This window comes from Protobothrops mucrosquamatus, unplaced genomic scaffold (genome assembly GCF_001527695.2).
Source record: "Protobothrops mucrosquamatus isolate PMUCROS unplaced genomic scaffold, P.Mucros_1.0 scaffold681, whole genome shotgun sequence".
In the NCBI taxonomy this organism is placed as follows: Eukaryota; Metazoa; Chordata; class Lepidosauria; order Squamata; family Viperidae; genus Protobothrops; species Protobothrops mucrosquamatus.
The window spans coordinates 340,614-360,730 of record NW_015386968.1 but is presented as its reverse complement, the minus strand read 5'-3'; positions in this window follow the sequence as shown (position 1 = coordinate 360,730).

Below are 20,117 nucleotides of genomic sequence, written 5' to 3'. Positions count from 1 at the left end.
ATTTTGTATTGGGAAAGGATTTGGAAGACAGAATTTCAGTTCCCCTTAATTTTGTCAGCATCTATTTTATATGCTAATTCATATAGTTTGGTTAATATTTTTTTTAAAAAATTCATAAATTAATACTGTATACCATATTTATAACAGTATCATTATGTAAATTCAATTTTACATAATAATTACATTTAAATTTAATGTTTAAATTTCAGAAAGATTACAGAGAAAAAAACCAAAAAGGAAGGACAACTACAAACCAGCATAAACTACTGCAACATTCCTTACAGAAGTGGTATTAAATATTATTATTTTAATACACATACAACATTCCTGCTATGGATTTTATAGTCTTTGTATATATTTGCAATAATGGCAAATATCTGTAGCTCGGGTGTAGGATGAGGGTGAAGGTTCGTTCTCTGAGCTTGTGGGTTGGTTTCTGAATGTTTTGTTACCAGGCTAGGTAACATCTTCAGCGGAGTTTAGGGGAGGTCAGTGTCAGTGTTCTTCTGTTTATAAGGGCTTCCGGTGTGGGTGCATCAAGTGAGGGTCTTGTGATGGGTCACGCTCAGAATACGAACCTTCCCCTCTTTCTACATAATTAAACAACAAATTGAGACTAAAATGACAATCCTTTTTTATTTTTGTTTTGCTGAGCAGAAGGAAAACATGATATACATGGCATGCAGTATCTTTGCCATAACTTTCTTTTGATAATTAGAACAGAATTTCTAATACTGCAGGCAGATTTATTTGACTCAGGTATCTATAAGCAGAAATATAGGAGGGTGAAAGAGCTAGTTATGAATATATACCTTGGAAAAAGATGCCAGATCTAATTGAATGACAATGTCCTTAAGCCACCTGAAAACTGCTATTGTATGCTCACATCCAAGTGTGCAGAAGTTAATGAAAATCCAAGAAGTTCCAATTTTTTTCCTATCACTTTGACCATGATGAAGCAATATTCTCAATAAGAATCCAAGCTGTCAGGCTTATAGGGCAAGCTATATTGTGGCTTAATAGTGTAAAAATGTGTAAACAAGTGTTAGTCTTAGTCTTACTGTTACCAGCCTCAGTGGATTTAATTGTTTCATTAGATTCTTGAAATGTTAGCCTAAAATGGAAGGAATAATGTTCTATTTTTTTAGGAAAACCAACTCTCAAATTGAGAAAAAAAGTGTATTCATATATAAACCCAGTTAGCATCATATATAAACCCAGTTAGCATCACCATGGTGGTATTTTTCTTTAGCAAATGTTTTCATACCATTTTTTTCACTGACTGCAATTCTGTAGTCCGAGATGAGAGATGTTTCTGCTCTTTCATTCTTGATGCTCCTTGAAATTTATTCTAGGAAAGGGGGCCTTAGAGAATATGCATCAGCATAACCTTTTCATTTTCCAGCATTTCAAAATAACAAATGTACACTGACGACCAATTCTAATTTCCTACATATTCTGCTGTAGGTAAATCTGGTGTTTTCAAATTATAAGTGCAAAATTCTGCTATGAATCTAAGCTTCTTTGAAATTCAGACCTATCTGCTCCTGTGTCTTGGCTCCATTTATAGCTGAAGATCCCTTGGAATTATGCACCAAGGATCAGATTCAAGTGTGAAACATACATGAAATGTTTCTGTAATAAGTAGTTCCTAAACTGCAGTCTAGGAAACAGCCATAGATGTGAGGGGATTGAAGATGGCCCCTGGAATAGATAATTGTATACATACTGTATATAATTGCACACATTCAAACTGTCAAATTTCATAAGATGTTGATATTATCTTGCAAGTTTGGCAATGATGCTAAAATATTGCAACGCTTCCTATTGTGATCTCGTAATATTTGGCCCATTGAAAATAATTTTGATTTGAATGATGAAAGGGGTTGATCATATTTGTCAAGGTGCCCAAAAGTCTTTATATTGATACCTATCTTACATGATGAGTCTCAGTATAATATAATAATCTATATAAAGGAAAAATATGGGAAGCATTGCTGTAAACATCACAGTCATTCAGCACAGACAGTCTGTAGGAATGTTCCTTATTTTCATTCCCAGGACTAAGCGCTGATGCTTAAAAAAATGAATAGGAAACTCAGACTGTTAGAATGCCAACAGAAGCCTAGAACTGTGAAAAATTAATAAAACCTAAGTCTGATCATCCTCACACCCAATGTTTACAAAAAAGAATGTGAGTCATACTTGCCAATGCTTACAAGTAGCACAAACTAGCATAGCTAGCACAAACTTTCCCATGCTTTAGGTTGCCAACAGTTCCATAAATCAATAAATAACAAATAAATCAAATACAGTAACAGAGAAGGATTGAAAAAGATGCAATATCAAAGCTTCAACATTTTTTTCTGGAGATCCAGAATAACTAAAGATAGAACAATATGTATATATGAAATGCGTATATGACAGATAGATTTGCCTGCCCTTTTACACTAAAAATCAAAGCTTTTCCACTGGCACATGGTTCACCATTTTAAATGCTCAATTATTTATTTTATCCCACCTGTATTATTTTTACAAATTACTAAAGAGGTAAAAAATGTACAGTGAAATTTGGGGCGGCCACAGCAAGATTGAAGAAATCTAGATTATTACTAAATGGCAAAGAGGTTTGACCGTATTTTTTGCTGTCATCTAGTGGTTATATGGATTTTGAACACCGGTATATATCCCTAGTGAAATTGATATCATACTTAGGTTTACATACAAATAAACATCAGCATTTATAATTATCATTCTTTTTTTAGTAGGAACTAAGCTTAAAATAATTTTGATTCCTTTTGAATTGTAAGAAATGAATTCCAGTAATGGACACTGTATGATCCGGGCAGATGAATTGATTAAAAAATTAGAATTACAGTATGTATTTTGGAGGCGTTTTTTCAAATGTAACTAATACCTTATAAACTATTACATCTAGGGAACCTAGCATGTGATGAGATCAACTATCATATTGCATCCTAAAATTCTCAAAGATCTTAACTAATATGGTGAATATTTTTACATAGGGCAGGGCTCCCAAAATAACTGTAAAGAAATTAATTAAAGTCCTTCCTTAGACGGGATCAAAGATGGAAATGTATAGCAACAAACAACTCCATAATAAAAACATCAGCAAAAATTATTTGTATCCTGCTAAGCTTGTAAGTTTTCAGAAAGATTTTACACATTTTTTTAAAGTTGATATAAGAAATGAATTTTATTTAGATATATAAAAACCTAAATGACAATTGATACACTCTAAAACTTCTATGTAGGCAGAGAAATAGAGAGAAAAGAAAGCTTTTCTCAGAAATGATAACCAAAAGAAAAAATAATCCCATTTCTTCATTTATTTGTTTTAATATTTGGTTTAAGTAGCATTATGATTGATCAACAAGAATTCAACGATGAGGAGATGAAAGAGGAAATATTAATTATCCCAAGAAATATTGTTTGCTTATTTATGCATTAAGAATCTCATACTGATAAAATGCCATGTCCAATTCTAATTGTACAGTTAATTATGCAAAGGGTTCCAGATTAAACAGTAATTTAACAAAAGAATAAAATCAAATATTGGGGTCTTAAAAGATATTGCTAGTTTCTGCAAATAATAATGATTATTGTACAAAATGAGTGAATTTTTAAAAAATGTAGTTTTATTTTGCTATAGTAATTCCTCTGTAGTCTGGCCTCTATTTGCATAGTAATGACTTTTAAACCTTATAAGAGTGTAGAACCTAAATTCTTAAGTAAATGCATCTCCCAATATGTAACTGTCCCAAAATTAAGAGTGTCAAAGGATCTCCACAGCATCACAGAATTGGAAGAGGTGCATTATGGGGAAATGTAGGTAGTGCTTCTCTCTTGTTCCCTCAATTTCAAATGCTGTTCCTCTTATCTTCCTGCATAAGGGGAAACCTCTGTGTATAGTTCAGAAATATACTATGCATCATGGTAGTAGAAACTGCCAAATCTAGTGGACAAAAACTGCATTGTTACCATCCACACAATTCATAAGGGACGAGTCATCATAGAGATCTGAATCCTGAGTGAAAGAGATCCAGATAGTTAGTTTCATCCATGATCCATAGCTTCATCAACTCCAAAATCTTTCCCTAAGACTGGAGCCTGGAATTATCCAACACTGTGAGTGACAGATGAGCTGTACAAAGCAGCAGGTACTTCCAAACCTCCTTGTCCACCCTACCTTGACTACTACAGGAAGGATAAGGTTCCCACAAATACTGTAACTGGCACAACTCAAACAGCCAAGAACCCTGTCCATATCTTGAAAGACTGAAAAAATCCCAATATTGGCATATGTTCCTCATTATCTTCTTTGATTTTGCTGATGTGTATGAAACTCTGATGCAAACAATTTTCTCAGCAAAATATCTTGTAAACTTGTCATAAGCATCCAAAGGAAGATTTATCAATCTGTGATTGCCCAATCAACCTTAAGCAAGACTGCTGTCCTGTACAGCAATGACAAGTGAAGGAAGTCAGACTTGAGTCTTTATGACATTGTAGCTATACATTTCACTACTGTGCAGGAATGAGAGAGAGCTCAGAAAGGCATCTTCAGAATATCTTCCTGATATTCTGATTTCTGGACTGACCATCTGCTATCTTGTTCTGAGTGCTTGATACCAATCTCAGGAAAAACAAACAATTTTAGTGTAGAAGCCGAAGTTCCATGCAGACGTCCAGGAATCAAAACTAAGCCTAGTATTGTATACATCCAATAGTCTCTCAGAATCATAAGTAGCAAGAGTTCAGGAAATCAGGACTAAGGTTGGAAAGTTGTTTGCCAACTATTGTCTTGACTCCTAAACTCTTCTTTTATCCTATGCCTATTTTCCTGAGCAAGGCCTCTTTCTTTTGTGAATCCCCACTGACTAACTCTTTTCCACTTACTTGATCTTTCTGTATGTTCAAGGGCTGAAGATCTTTTTCTGTTCAGAGGTGTAGGTCAGTGACTACACGTCTGCAACAAGTGGCTGATTAGCTGACTTCTCTAGATCTTCAGGTTCATCTTCCAACCAGTCTTCCTCTTTCTGAGCCTCATCTGCAAATGTCTGACAGTCTGCTAGTTCCTGAACAGCAACTTCAGAATCTGTCAAGCTACTCCTCCAATTAAGAAACTGACTGATCAGGCCGATAACAGCTGCTGGGTGATATTCCGCTGATAGAATAAGGCTGAAGAAATATTGATTTTTCACCATTCTGATTGCCCCAGTGTAGACCCAAATATAAGCACATGCAGCCCTACTTTTCTTTAAAGTTTCATTTCTTAGAGATCCTCAGTAAACCAACCCTTCCCCAGATTTTGTATTCAGAAAAGGTTCAATCCTATGTATGACTCTAATACCTTCCCTATTCTAGAGAGTCGGTCAAGTCATGGAAAAATTGCTTGTCATGTAACTGGGAAAACTTCTAAAGGATGGGATTATGAATTAGACTGTATTTATCAATTCATCAATCCTGCATAAATATAACTTGTGGCACTCTGCCTCCGATCATAACAAAAGAATAGTAATGAAGTCCTCCACTTTCAATTTACACACCATCTCCAGGGTAAAAAGTAAATGCAGCATGTGTCCATGGATTGAGCCCAATATCTATTGGGACATATCCTTTACCCCATGTTAAGTATATAAAATTGCCCAACACTAATAGTTTTGAGATGAGCTCAAGAAGTTTAGATGGTGTTGGAAAATAATTAGAAATTTTACAAGGGAAGGTAGCGTTTCTTCATAATACATACACAAGAGGGCCTTGTAGACAGATAAGAAAGGAATAAGAAGAAACTAACAGGGATAAGGTGTATAAATTAGAAAGTGACAAATCAGGCTATATCTTATTTGGAAAGTTAAACTTGAGAATTTTATAATTGGGCAAGCACAAATTAGCTATTTACATCTGACTATAAAAAGCTATTAATACATTCTATGTATTTACTTAATGTGCTATTTTTAACTCTTAAATGCAAAGTTTGACCTGAGTAAGGAACAAACCATAGGGAAAAGATTCTGCTAACAATAGTAATGCTGTTAGGCAGGTAAATCATACACCAACAGAACCTTTAACTTTTTTCTGAAGCCCAGATAAAAATACTTGAATCTAATGACCTCTAGAGCAATTCCTCTAGAAACAATCAAGTTATTCAGGAAAATCACCACTACCATGCCTTTCCAACCTTGACTTATAGTTGCTACACCATGTGAAAACCTGGAAGCCAGTTCTTAAGAGAGAACTCAGGGAACAGCCCCTCTCTTTGCTAGCAAAGATTTAGTAATCAGGTCTGCTAAGTGTTCAGAGACAGAGTGCTCAAAGCTTCATGTAGAGATTATTGAACAATAAGAAGGGGCTGGAACCATTGGCTGTCCTCCTTTACCAATACTGTAATGGCCAGACCAGCACCTACCACCATATGTCCTTCTGCAAGTCATGGTAAAAATGACTATCACTCTCTTACCCATGTTAAATAACCTGTTCCTACCCGCATTTGCCAAATCTTGACCTGTAATGCCTGCTCCCATCTACAAATCAATACCCACTAGCCTGCCTCTACCTAATAATGCCTCTACATTATTATTACATTGATTTCAACCATGCAGCTAATGCTATCCTCTCAGACAAGCTTTAGTCCATCATTAGTCTTGAAGTTACAAAGACCAACCTTCAATCTTGTTCCAAGATAAGGTTAGGCTCTTCTACTTCCTGCTTTTCATCTGGAAAGTGGGGATCCTTGCAGCTATTTATCCCACTCAACCTTTTATGATGTGTTTCAGGAGAGAACCAAGGGATTGCCATTGATAGTCACATCATACATGCAAGGTTCTCCCTCTAAAGCAGAGGTCTTCAAACTTGGCCCTTTTATGACTTGTGGAGTCATAATTTCTCTGGGAGTTGAAGTCCAGAAGTCATAAAAGGGCCAAGTTTGAAGACCCCTGCTCTAAAGTCTTTAAAAACTCAGCATGTAACAGCTGCTGTATTGCAAATTACCAACAATGATGGCAGTTGCATCTCCCTACAGCCTCATTAATGAGTCTGAACTGCCTCTTCACTGATGACAACACAGCCTTTTTCCTTTTTCACACCATCTCTTTATTTCTGAACCATGGTAGGGATGCCAGAGCTGACAACATTCTGCTGACCATCTTATACAGGTAGTCCTTGACTTACAAACACAATTGAGCCCAAAATTTCTGTTGTTAAGTGAGACATTTGTTAAGTGAGTTTTGCCCCATTTTACGACTTTTCTTGCTTCAGTTTTTAAGTGAATAACTCCGCAATTGATAAGTCAGTAACTTGGTTGTTAAGTGAATTTGGCTTCCTCATTGACTTTGCTTGTCAGAAGGTCATAAAAAGTGATCACATGACCTTAGGACACAGCAACAGTCATAAATATGAAACAGTTGTCAAGCACCTGAATTTTGATCATATGATCATGGGGATGCTGCAAAGATTGTAACTGTGAAACATGTTCATAAGTCACTTTTTTAGTGCTGTTGTAACTTTGAACATTCACTAAATGAACTTTTGTACGTCGAGGACTACCTGTACATTTGTCTACTTAAACTCTCTCCATCATATCAGGAATTTCAACTGGAGGACTGTTTAAAAATTTAGATTGCCCAAACAAATTTGTATTTTTAATTTTTCTGAATGTTGGATAGAATGACTGAAATGTGAAAAATTTGGTTGAATGCATGCATGTAAGATTTGTGCTGACTATTTGATAATGCCTTTCACAAGATCCGGTTCCATCCCCAGGCAAAAGTGGCCAGTTGAATGGTCACTTGTGGTTGTTTTGTTGTGTTCTCAGTCACCATTTTGTATTTTGTATTATTTATTGTTATATTTTGTACTTATGTATTGTATTATTTATTGTTATATGTTTTTTATTTATTGTGTTATATGCTGTATGATGTCCAAATCGTATACATGAAGGAATGAGTGAGTGAGGAATGAATGAATGCTATTCCAACAGAATTGTCTTGTGGACATGTGCATGTTACCCATACAATCTCAGGTTTTGAGATCATGCAGCACCTCTACAAACCTTTTGAACAGTGGTGGCTACTTTATGCCATAAATTTGGAACAGTGTTGTTCTCAAGCACAAACAAATTGCCTTGTCAAATAGCACTTTTAATTTACTGTAAGTTCATAAATTTTAAAAAAAAATTTGGAGAAAAATAAAGTAGATTACTGTGAGGAAATACTCTCCATTCTATTAATTAAATTAGTTCAGGATTGAATGTTTTCCTTACAGTAATTAAATGTGTATTTTTGCCTTCAGCTTATGCCATTGGATCTGGACATTCTAATAAAATAGCTGCCTGAAAGCAGAAAATCTGTTCTCCTTTGGTATTGAGCACAGAGTGATGCACTTGGAGCAAGAAGGCAAAGATAAATTGGTTCAACCATGAAGGCATTTGGACACTCTGGAAATACTCATATGTTCTCAGCTTTATCTTCATTACCAATTGCTGTGACGCTAATATATTTTATAATTTATATCTCAATTGTCTTGAAGTGTCTCCTACAAAAAAAGGTATTAAACTATTTTTCACAAATAAAATGGCTGCCGAGACACTGTCCAGAACTTCACAGAAGAAGGTAAGACTATACAGCATTCCAGATTCGTAGTACAAAATGAAGATTTATAGTGTGCACATCAGTTGTCAGGAACAGTTTATAACTAAATAGGCAACTATGAAATCCAGGTATGGAGCCTGAAAGATGGTATGTGCATATTCTGAATCATATTTTGCCTTTCAAAAGTGGGCTCCCTATGAAAACAGTATAAATAATCATTGTGATCATTCATTTATAAAGTTTTCAGAATGAGAAATTAGACCTCCCTGCACATAGTGCATATTTCACATTCCTCCACTATTCTTTCTCAGACACCCCCCCCCTTTGCACTGGTCAGTCTTCTTTATGCTGATAATTGTTTGGCAGACTTCCATATTTGTGGGCTGTTCACTCATCACAGCACATGTAATGCTTGCAACTGCTTTTATTTATTCCTGGTATATGATTAATTAGGCCATCTGTCTTTTATGTCCACCACCACCACCACCCCATTCCTCTTCTAACATGTCGGCGCCACTACGCTGTCAGTCAAGGTCAAGAGCTCACCCCAAGGTCTCAGTCTTTTCCCCTCTGTTGAGAAAATAGCAGAGACCTGATATTAGCTCTTGAAACTTCCACAGAAATGGCAAAGAGAAGAAAGGTTGACCTCAGCTGGCATCAGTCGTGAAGAAGACAAATAGGGTAACCAGCTTCATAATCATAAATATTTGTGGAGGCACAAAGTTTCAGCCTAGTAAGACCAGTGAGACAATCAAGCTCAGAGTTTAAGCTTTGTTGGGCATTTACAAAGAAATGTAGTTTTAATATGGTAGTTTTATACTAATTTGTTGTCTATGAGGAATAATTAAAAGCATTTTGCTAATCTTCTGAATCATTAAAAAAAATACTTGGGAAAAGTATTTACTTGGTTGTAATTGAGAGATGACCTTTTGGAGAGAGCTTGTAGATGAAGAAACAATGTGTGGTTGTTTTTTAAAACCACACCTTTGAAAATGCCCTCTCTTGTCCACTGTGCGGCAAGATGAGCCTCGTTCAAAGTTTCATACACATGAAAGATGTAGATGGCATGGCATGAAAAGAACAAAGCAGATCTAGCACTGGCTTAGTTTTAGAGTTTATAGGCTTAGCACAGGATTTGACAACACTATGATAATGACACTAGGATACTTACAACAATATTAACATTTGTTAACCTTGTCTGAGTGCAAGGATGAGCAATTTTCTTTGGTCTGAGTGCTGTGTCATAACTACCCATCTTTAGCTGAGGACTATAGGGGGGTGTACCCATTTACACTGTGACACTGCAGGAGTTTTGAGGGATGAATTTTTGTGGCAGTACAATGTAATTTTGTAAGCACCGTTGCAGTTGCAATATTAAGCTTCTGTGTATGAGCGAATAAGAGAGTAAATAATGGCTACCTTGAGTCCAGAGCTTGATATGTGGAATGAAGGTCCTTAACTTTAAAAAAATGAATAGAAGATGGACTTTATAGGAATATGTGTGAAAATTAATATACTATTCATCAAAATCAATTAGCAATCCAAAATTGCTTACTTCTGTTCAACTTGCCAAATTTTCATGGTTTGGTAACTTTTACACTGCATTAACTATAATGTGCTGCAATTGAACCGCACTGAAAGTTCAGAAACCTATATGACATCACCCAGATACAGGTAAGAGCTGAATGGCTCACTCATGTGCTAACATTCTTGTATAACTCAAGTCTAATCACTCTAATCAACAAATGTACAATCAACTTTCTCATTTTAGATACTTCTCAGAGATCTACTAAAGAGGAAAAATAAGATATGCATGTGCATGGTAATGCTAGTGCACACATACACACACGGCAAAAAATTATACTGCATGCTCCATATTTTGTTCATCTCTTTCATCCTTTTGATCAGATTTCTGCCAAACTGTACAATTAAATAAATAAATCATCTTTCTTCCTACCTTTCCCTTTATATAGATATTATTCCCTTTATATAGACACATTCTTCACGCACATCACACAAGTTATGCAGGCATCCTAAAAGCAAACAGCATGTGTATTTTAATTTTTCTGCAAGGACACCATCTATATCAGCAGGCTTACCACTTTTCAGCATAGTCACAGTGTTTATGACTTCCTTTTCATCAATGTTTATTTGAACATGAATGTTATAACATGTTTCAATTCCTCTCTTTAATATTTCACTTTCATTCCCATACAAATCTTTTTGGAATTCATTATTTCAGGTTCATTCTAATTCACCACCACTTTTAATTTTAATTCCATTCAGTCTGCTGAAAATTCTATCCAATGTTTCTTTCCATTAACTTCCAAAACAATTTTTAATTGTGCTCAAACTCTCTCTACATTTTCTTTATCTCTTAACTTTAGTTGTTCCTTTGATCCTTGATTTCATGTCTGTCTATACATATTGTACAATTTTGTTATTTTGTTATTTTGTTTGTTATTTTTTTTTGCACCAGTCTATTTCTTACATGTTTTTCTCCCTTTGTCCATAAACTCTTCCTCATTTTACCAAGCATCCTTTTTCATATATTTGATTCACATAACTACAATGTAGAAAGCTGAGGAGACCCTGTCTCATATGTCAGTTTCACTGATCCTAACAGTGGGCATTTGAGAAAGACTCCCAGGGTGGATCTTAGCACAGACAAAAACATTAGAATGAAAATGGCCTTTCTAATAATTTTTATTATGGTTGAAATTAATTTCAAATGAATCAGTATTTTAATTTAATCATCTCTACCCCCATTTTATCTTAAGGTGTTGGAGCAAGACAGTGAAAACTCAAGTTGAAATCCACCCTCTGTGATGGAATAACTTGGTTATTGTTCTGAAGAAATTTGAGGGACAAATTCAGTCGGGCAAGTTTGTTTTATGTTGTTATCCTACCAATAGTGAAAATATATTTTGGTTAGTGCATTTTAATCTAGACAGAAAAATAGAATTAATTTTACGCAGTAATTTGGGATTAGTAATTAAGCTAAGAGAGAAGAAAATATTAGGTTGGAGAACTGTTTTTCCAACTTGTGCAATATAAATATCTTGATATTTGAATATAATTTTCAGTGGAAAACTATGCACCTTCCCACCAAATTATGTTTGCTTTCCAGGGGGTCGTAGTAAAATCTGTAACAATATCCCGAGGTTAAAAGGATATAAGCCTGTGTTGCATTAGACATGGTTGTATTAAAAACCTGGAGGAAGATGGCATACTTTTGTATTCACCCATGAACAGAAATGATTTATGAGTTTCATCTTAGGAATGATTTGTGAGAGAACTTGTACGAATGAAAATGAGAGCCTTATAAAATATTTAGGAATGGAACAATTTGTTCATTGTTGTATACATATTGATTAACAATGGAAAACTGAGTTACATTTGGTAGGGTCAGCTATGTCAGTCAAAAAAAATATACTGAGGATTATAATTCACTGAACAATGTGTTCTTAAATTTACATTATGGAGCTGTATCATAAATATGCTTACATAAAAGTTCATTTGCATTCAGATTCAAATGATTATAACTAATCCTGTAATCCTATTCATTTTCTTAATAACCATGTATTTGCTGTAAATGTGTAAAATCTCCTATAACCGTGGTGGCGAACCTATGGCACGCGTGCCACAGGTGGCATGCAGAGCCCTCTCTGTGGGCATGTGTGCCGTCACTCCAGTCCTAGGCCTTCAGCTGGGTTTTATAAAACCTTTTCGCTTTAGGCTTCCGCTGCCGTGTGCAAAAAAAAAAAGGTTCAATCAATCAGTCAAGTTCAACTTCTTGCGGGTAAAAAAAAAGATCTCGCAAAGTTGGAATTGATTGATTGAACTTTTTAGTCCTACCCAGTCTGCCATTACCACCACAGCCACGCCCACCCAATGGACCATGCCCACCAAATTGGCCACACCCACCCAATGGTCCATGCCCACTCAGCCCCCAATGATACATAAATGGGTTTTGGGTTGCAGTTTGGGCACTCGGTCTCTAAAAGGTTCGCCATCACTATCCTATAACATGCATTACAAGAAAATAATTTGTAGCTTTACAGATGTTACTAACTTATACTTACTAAAACTTTATAATTATAAATTGGCAATGGTGATAGTCGGTGGGAATTGTAATGAACATATTTCCATAATGTTATTTGTGGATGTTTTCTCATGCATAATCAGTTAATTCTGTCACATCTTGCCAGTTATATGAAGTTATAGTTTAAAATATGTAACATTTTAAAACATATAAGATTTTAAATGTGTAAGACTTTAAAAGACACAGATATTTTTTGAAATTGTGTTCATAACACAAGGAAATTACTAGTGCTGTTCTGTGCTTTTCCTAGATTAACCCAAGTGTAAAATTAGAGAATCAGCCATATCAGCTTGTTTAATGAATGAAAATAGTTATGCTTCTATGAAATATTTGCATAGAAGTAAACATTTTAATGAATGCCTGTTACTTCATTTTAGCTTTCTCATTTTAGAAATGTACACTTCTAAGACATAACTCGGACATTTTCTAATCTCTGAAGCATATTACATTATCTTAACTCTGTGACATTAACATAATGATATATGTTAATGTTATGTGGATTTTGAATTGTAATACAACTAATAAGTAATGTCTTCAATAAAATGTTGACCTATTTATTTTTTTGACCTGGCTTACATATTCTATTTACTTCTGTGAATTTGTTGAGTCTAAATTCAACAAATAAATAAAAATAAAATGGAGGAATGGTTCCTTGTTAAAAATAATAAGCTACAGGAGTAAGCAACCCAATCTGCATATGCCTCTCAGCATCTCTTGCAGCTCCCACTGGAAGTTTGCAGATATTAAGGGCAAAAAATGGCTTCCTTAAACCTTGTAAAAGCTTAAGTTACCAATTACAAAGCAAATCCCAAACCCTAGAAAATGCTAGGGCAGTGGTTCTCAACCTTTTTAATGCCGCGACCCCAACCGGTCGTAAGTCGAGGACTAAACCGGTCGTAAGTCGAGGACTAAACCGGTCGTAAGTCAAAGACTACCCAACCAGTCGTAAGTCAAGGACTTTCCTTGCCCGGGAGCGCCGTGCATGCGTGGTTCCGCCCCCTGCGGTGGCCGAGGCGTAGCTGGCAAGCAGCAGAGACGGAGCAGGCCGACCACCAGCTGGCCCAGCTCAAGGGAGGTAAGGCACCCGCCGGAAAAGGGTAAAAAAATGGTGGACAAAAAAAATGGCGGACAGCCTTGCTTGGCGACCCCCGTGAAATGGTCGATCGACCCCAAATGGGGTCCCGACCCACAGGTTGAGAACCACTGTGCTAGGGAGAGGTAATTAAGCAGTAAAATGATTCCTTAAACTTCTACAAATAAACCCCCCAAATACACACCCAATGTTGTCCATAACCATTCCTGTGACATTGCCAGTCAGAACCCTTGCAGCTCTAACTGAGGAGTTGAAAATGCATGCTTTTATTGTAGAATAACTTTTATCTCAAAAGTTAGGAGTTTCATTATCAAGAAGATCCATATCAAAATCAAAGAAAATGACTGGAGAAACATATCTTCTCCATATCAAAATACACTTTCATGGAAAACTGACTGAACTATCAGCATCTGTCACAGGGGAAAAAAGGCTTTACATCCAAATATTTTTTTTAAATAAAGGCTCAGTAAGATGGGGATGCCTCTTTGTCGACTTGTTTACAACAACAGACAACAGATGGACATGTTCATATGGAGATTTGACAGCATGATGGAGCTATATATAACTGAAAGGCACAAGTACCTTTCTCAACACTTTCCAAAGTTGGTGTACAAGACCGCCTCCTACCAAACACCTCCCTTCGACCAGTCCGCTCCCACAGAGAGGGCCTTCTTAGAGTGCCATCGGCCAGACAATGCCGGCTGGCGACCCCCAGGGGGAGAGCCTTCTCTGTGGCAGCTCCTGCCCTCTGGAATGACCTACCCCCCGACCTACGTACAGTTGCGGACCTGCGCCTTTTTCGCCGAGCCCTGAAGGCCCATCTATTCCGTGCGGCCGGCCTGGAGTAGTTTGGATTGTGTTTCAGTGGGGGGGTTTCTATGGGTGTGTTTTTAGAACAGGCCTATTATTCAATTCGATTTTAAAACAGAAACGATTTATTTATTCGTAGTTTTTTAGTATCGCCTGTTCACCGCCCTGAGTCCCGCAAGGGAGATAGGGCGGTATATAAATTTAATAAATAAATAAATAAATAAATAAATAAATAAATAAATAAATAAATAAATAAATAAATTCATGTCATACGTGATTCTTATCACATCCTGGATCAGCAAACTGTGGTCTCTACCCTAGTGTAGATAAGAGATCTGTGGTACCTCCCCAGATGCCTGGATATCATGTCTCAAAGCCTGCATCAAGATATTGAATGGAACATTTCTTGAACAGATCTTTCTTCTTACCTGCCTGGATGGCTGTCCAGCTATTTAGAATTCATGCTGCTTGAAAGCTAAAGGGGCATTGCACTCTTCTACAAGATTCCATGTTTCTCTGTATGGACTCATTATTGGTACTTGGGAAACTAATGGTTGCCCCCTTTAATCCCATCTGACAAATTCCTATTAATATTTTTCCTAGAAAATTGCCTCAATAGCCCTACAGAGCAATTGACTCTGGATCCATTTATTATTATATTGGTCTTGATATTTATAAATATTATTCATGTAAAAAAAAAAAAGTAACAGCTCTATGTAGGTTCAGTAATTTCCTTCTTTATAAATCGGAGCGCTAAGGGCTTCTTTCCATGATAGAAGTTCTTTATATTCTGAATCTAATTCATCACTTGAGCTAAATATTTTACCAGAATTTATTGGAGAGTCTTTTAATTTTGATTCTTCTAAATATATTTTAATTTGTATGGCAAATTTGTACTTTGGTATTCAGAAAATCTGTAAATCACTATCTGGGTCCCCAGTGAGATGCTCAGGAGCCATTCTCTGCCTGTCGACGCATTTCTTGGAATGTGCCAAGTCCCCAGCCATATTTTTTTTTTGTTTATTTAGTTTTCTAATAAATACAATCCTAGCATGCTGAAAAAGTATGACTCCAGCATATTGCAACTTGTATTTCTCACTAGACTTCAGAAACCTTATGCAACTAAATTAGTGGGTGAATACAACCCGCTTTCTTATATGTTGCTGCACTTATTATGAAGCTTATTTTGTGAGCTTGCCATAACCGATTTTCAGTATTTATTACACTTTTATGCATATCATTTATGTTGATTTGAATCCTATTAGTGCTGGAGCCCTGCAGGTCACTTGGATTCAGATATAACAGTGGCAGATAAGAAATAAATGAGCAAGTAGAGATTGCTTTATTCTGGTAAGTAAGATTGCTTTATTCTGGTAAGTAAGTTGCAATTATCTCAGATAGAAGGGCATTCCACATAAAGTTGTATTTTTGCATCTCCTTGTGCTCAGTATTGCTAATGTAAATGTTCCTTTGCTTGTAGCAGAGATGGTGCTGTAGAAATCTCATATAAAAACTAGCATGCTTGATTCCTTTAAAAAAATAATCTTCTAATCCAGGGGTCCCTAACACCTGGTCCGTGCCCTGGTCCTGGTCCACCGCCTGTTGGGAACCGGGCTGCACAAGCGGCAGGCGAGCGCACGAAGCTGCAATTGCACAAGCAGCACACATGTAAAACCATCCCCTCTCCCCCCGCCCACTGATCTGCAGAGCTGGAAAGGTTGGGGACCACTGTAATCAATCAGTTTCCCATAAAGAACTTGAACATATAGTTTACTTATTGTACTTGTCATCACTTGGCCATCTTATTTCTTTTTCACACCATTGTTCTGTTGGTGGAGTAAAACAGTGGTTCTCAACCTTTTTAATGCCGCGACCCCCAACCGGTCGTAAGTCGAGGACTAAACCGGTTGTAAGTCGAGGACTAAACCGGTCATAAGTTGAGGACTACTCAACCGGTCGTAAGTCGAGGACTTTCCCTGCCCGGGAGCGCCACACATGCGTGGTTCCGCCCCCTGCGCCGGCCGAGGCGTAGCTGGCAAGCGGCAGAGAGGAGCAGGCCGACCACCAGCTGGCCCAGCTCAAGGGAGGTAAGGCACCCGCCGGAAAAGGGGGAAAAAAATGGCGGACAGCCTTGCTCGGCAACCCCCGTGAAATGGTCGATCGACCCCAAATGGGGTCGCGACCCATAGGTTGAGAACCGCTGGAGTAAAGGGTGATCTGGTAAGTTCTATCTGGTTGAGACTGGGAAGTTTGGGTGATGTCACACCACTTTTCTCTGTCCTGCTGAAGAACCACTACTACTGGCAGCATCTTACTCCCCACAGCCACTTTCTCATGGCTTTCGTTCATACCCATTCCAGTGGCAGCTGCTCCAAAATTCTTAAATCTTTCTGCTCCAATCAAGCCAGATTTAGGGGGGGGTGGTGGTAAGTGGGTGCAGTATTGTTGTTGCTTGCCTCTTTCAGTCAGCTGATCAGGCTCTTCCCCTGGTCCCTTGGCTGCTCTCTTAGCTTATCCACTTAGCCTTTTTGATTTTGGCCTCCCACCAGCATGCCAATCTGCTGGTTCTGAATAGCAGGGCACATTTTCCTGCAGTTGTTGATCGTCTTTTTCCTTTTCTTGACTCCCAGAATAGACATTACAGGAAAGCCAAAAGCAGGGTGTAGGAGTGAAGGATTTTCCTCCACAAATATGTAGTCTTAAGTCCTGCCCACTAACAGCAGAGGCATTGTTAATTCCATCTGTCAGCTCCATTTCCAGTGATAATAAGACTATTTTACAGATTTTACAGATTCTTGTAACACAATACATTCAGATAACACAACAGACTGAAATGTTGTATTTTTCTGCTGACAACAGCAAGAATCAATCTGGCATAACACTAGAAAGACAAAAAAGCTTGTCTACAAGGTTAGAACATCAAAATCTGCGGCAATGGAAAAATTGACTGTATATATTCATAACTGATGTCTAACCAAGTTCCTTCATATACAATAGAATATACCATACAGCAAGGCAAATTAATATCTTAAAATATTATATTTTATGAAAAAAGGGAAACTAAAAACTAAATTGAAAATTAAACAAAAAACTAACTAAACAGCTCTAAATAGAAATAAGTAGAAATTTAAGGTATAGTATAAAAATATTTAAGTAGCATTTAGAAGTTATAAAAATAAAATAAAAAACATTTGAATGTTTTTTTCTTATAAACACAATTTTTCCCTTTTTCATTTTCTTAAATCATATTAAATTTCATCTTTTGAATTCTCACTTCTATGTAAAGCTTGTACAACAATACTATTTTTTAAATAAAAATCAACAATAACTTAGGGCAGAGGTCCCCAACCTTTTGGGCACCAGGGACCGGTTCTATGGAGAGGATTTTCCACGGACCGGAGGGGGTGTGGTTTCATTACTGCCTGCATCCCGTGGATGGGCTTTGCTTGTTTGCGCGGCCCGGTTTCTGGCATGCTACGGCCCAGTACCAGTCCACGGACCGGGGGTTGGGGACCCCTGACTTAGGGATTACACTATGTATGTGTATGTACGTTTTCTATTCTATCCCTCTCCTTTTCTTTGTTTTTCCTGTTGCTTTTTACTTCACAAAATTTATATAGGAAAAAAAATACTGTATTTCAATTCTAAATGGGTAGCAAATTTAATCTATTACAGATTTATAGCACATTAATAATGATCAAATTTCTTACAGCATAAGCTTCTATGGACTCCATACCTTTGATAAAGCATATAGTACAAAAAACGTACGGTTTAATAAAATGGTTCCCATTTTCATTCTTTGCTTTCTAGAAATCAAATGATAGGTGGATATAAACAATTTGGCAACAAGAAGAGGATGAACCGGGTTCAAACGTTAATGAATTCTTAGTGTTATGATTCTTAGTTGTCTTTATTCTGTTGATGAAATAGAAAATCAATTTAATGAGCCATTTAAAATCAGTTTTATAAATAGTATAAGTAACATGTAAGTATTTAGAACAGTGCTTTTCAACCTTTTCACAGATTTTATCACTTTTAGGACATGGCAATATTTGAGTACCACCAGTCGCCTAGCAAGGTGTCAAAAACTTGACCCCCCCAAAAAAAGGAAAGTGATAAAGTACAGATAGTCGACTTACAACAGTTTGCTTAGTGACTGTTACAACGGCACTGAAAAAAGTGACTTATGACCATTTTCACATTTATGACCGCTGCAGCATCCCCAGGATCACGTGATTTACATTCGGATTCTTGGCAACTGATTCATATTTATGATGGTCGCAATGTTTCAGGGTCATGTGATCCCTTTTTGCAACCTTTTGACAAGCAGTCAATGGGGAAACCAGATTCACTTTAACAACCGTGTTACTAATTTCACAACTGCAGTGATTCACGTAACAAATGTGGCAAGAAAAATCATAAAATGGGACAAAACTCATTTAACAAATTTCTCACGTAGCAACATAAATTTTGGGCTCATAGGTTGAGGACTATCTGTGCACCCTCTTAACACATTTTTAATGGGAAACTTGTGCCTGTTTCTCCGACATTAATCTTTGCACTATTCTATCCCCTTTTCTCCCTTTGCTTGTCTCAAAGAAGCCTCTCCTCTTCTCCGTCTGTCCATCCACTTTTCTTTCCCCGTCTTTTTTTCTCTCCCCCTCCCACCAAACCTTTTATATCCTCTCCTCTCTCCCTCCCCTCTTCTCTTCAGCGCAACTCCAGCTGACTCCTCCCCCAGGCTGTGAGCTGCTCTCGGAAGCGCCAATCAGCTGAAGCCCCGTGCTGATCCTGGCATTCAGCGGAGCCCCAGCAACACTGCAGCTCCAGCTGACTCTCCCACAGGCCTATGCGGCACTGATGCTGTTTTAGCTCATCCCCCCACTATTTATTTATTCATTTATTTATTGTTTATATTTATATCCCGCCCTTCTCCTTGCGGACTCAGGGCGGCTAACAACCAGATAAAAATACAAAATACCAAAACTAAAGATTAAAACATGATTAAAAGACAAATATTAATAATTGGTCTAAATAATTTAAAATTATTTTAAAACCCCCACTAAAAATTTCCCCTAGGCCAGTCCTGCAAGCTGGAATAACCATGTCTTGAGGGCGCGGCGGAAGGAAGGGAGATCAGGGATCACCCTGATCTCTGGGGGTAGTTCATTCCAGAGGGTGGGAGCTCCCACAGAGAAGGCCCTCCCCCTTGGGGTCGCCAGCCGGCNGCAGGAGGCGGTCTCGAAGATATCCAGGTCCGATGCCATGGAGCGCTTTAAAGATGATGGTCAGCACCTTGAAGCGCACCCGGAAGGCCACCGGCAGCCAATGCAGCTCGCGCAGCAGCGGTGTTACTACACTTTCACCTTTTTTTTACACTTTTTTTTACAGTGCTTTTCAACCTATCGTATGCGTACCACCTGCCAAGTGCTGAAGTACTACTAGATTGAAAAGCACTGATCTAGAAAACTAAATTAAATCAATTCATAAACTTAAGTTT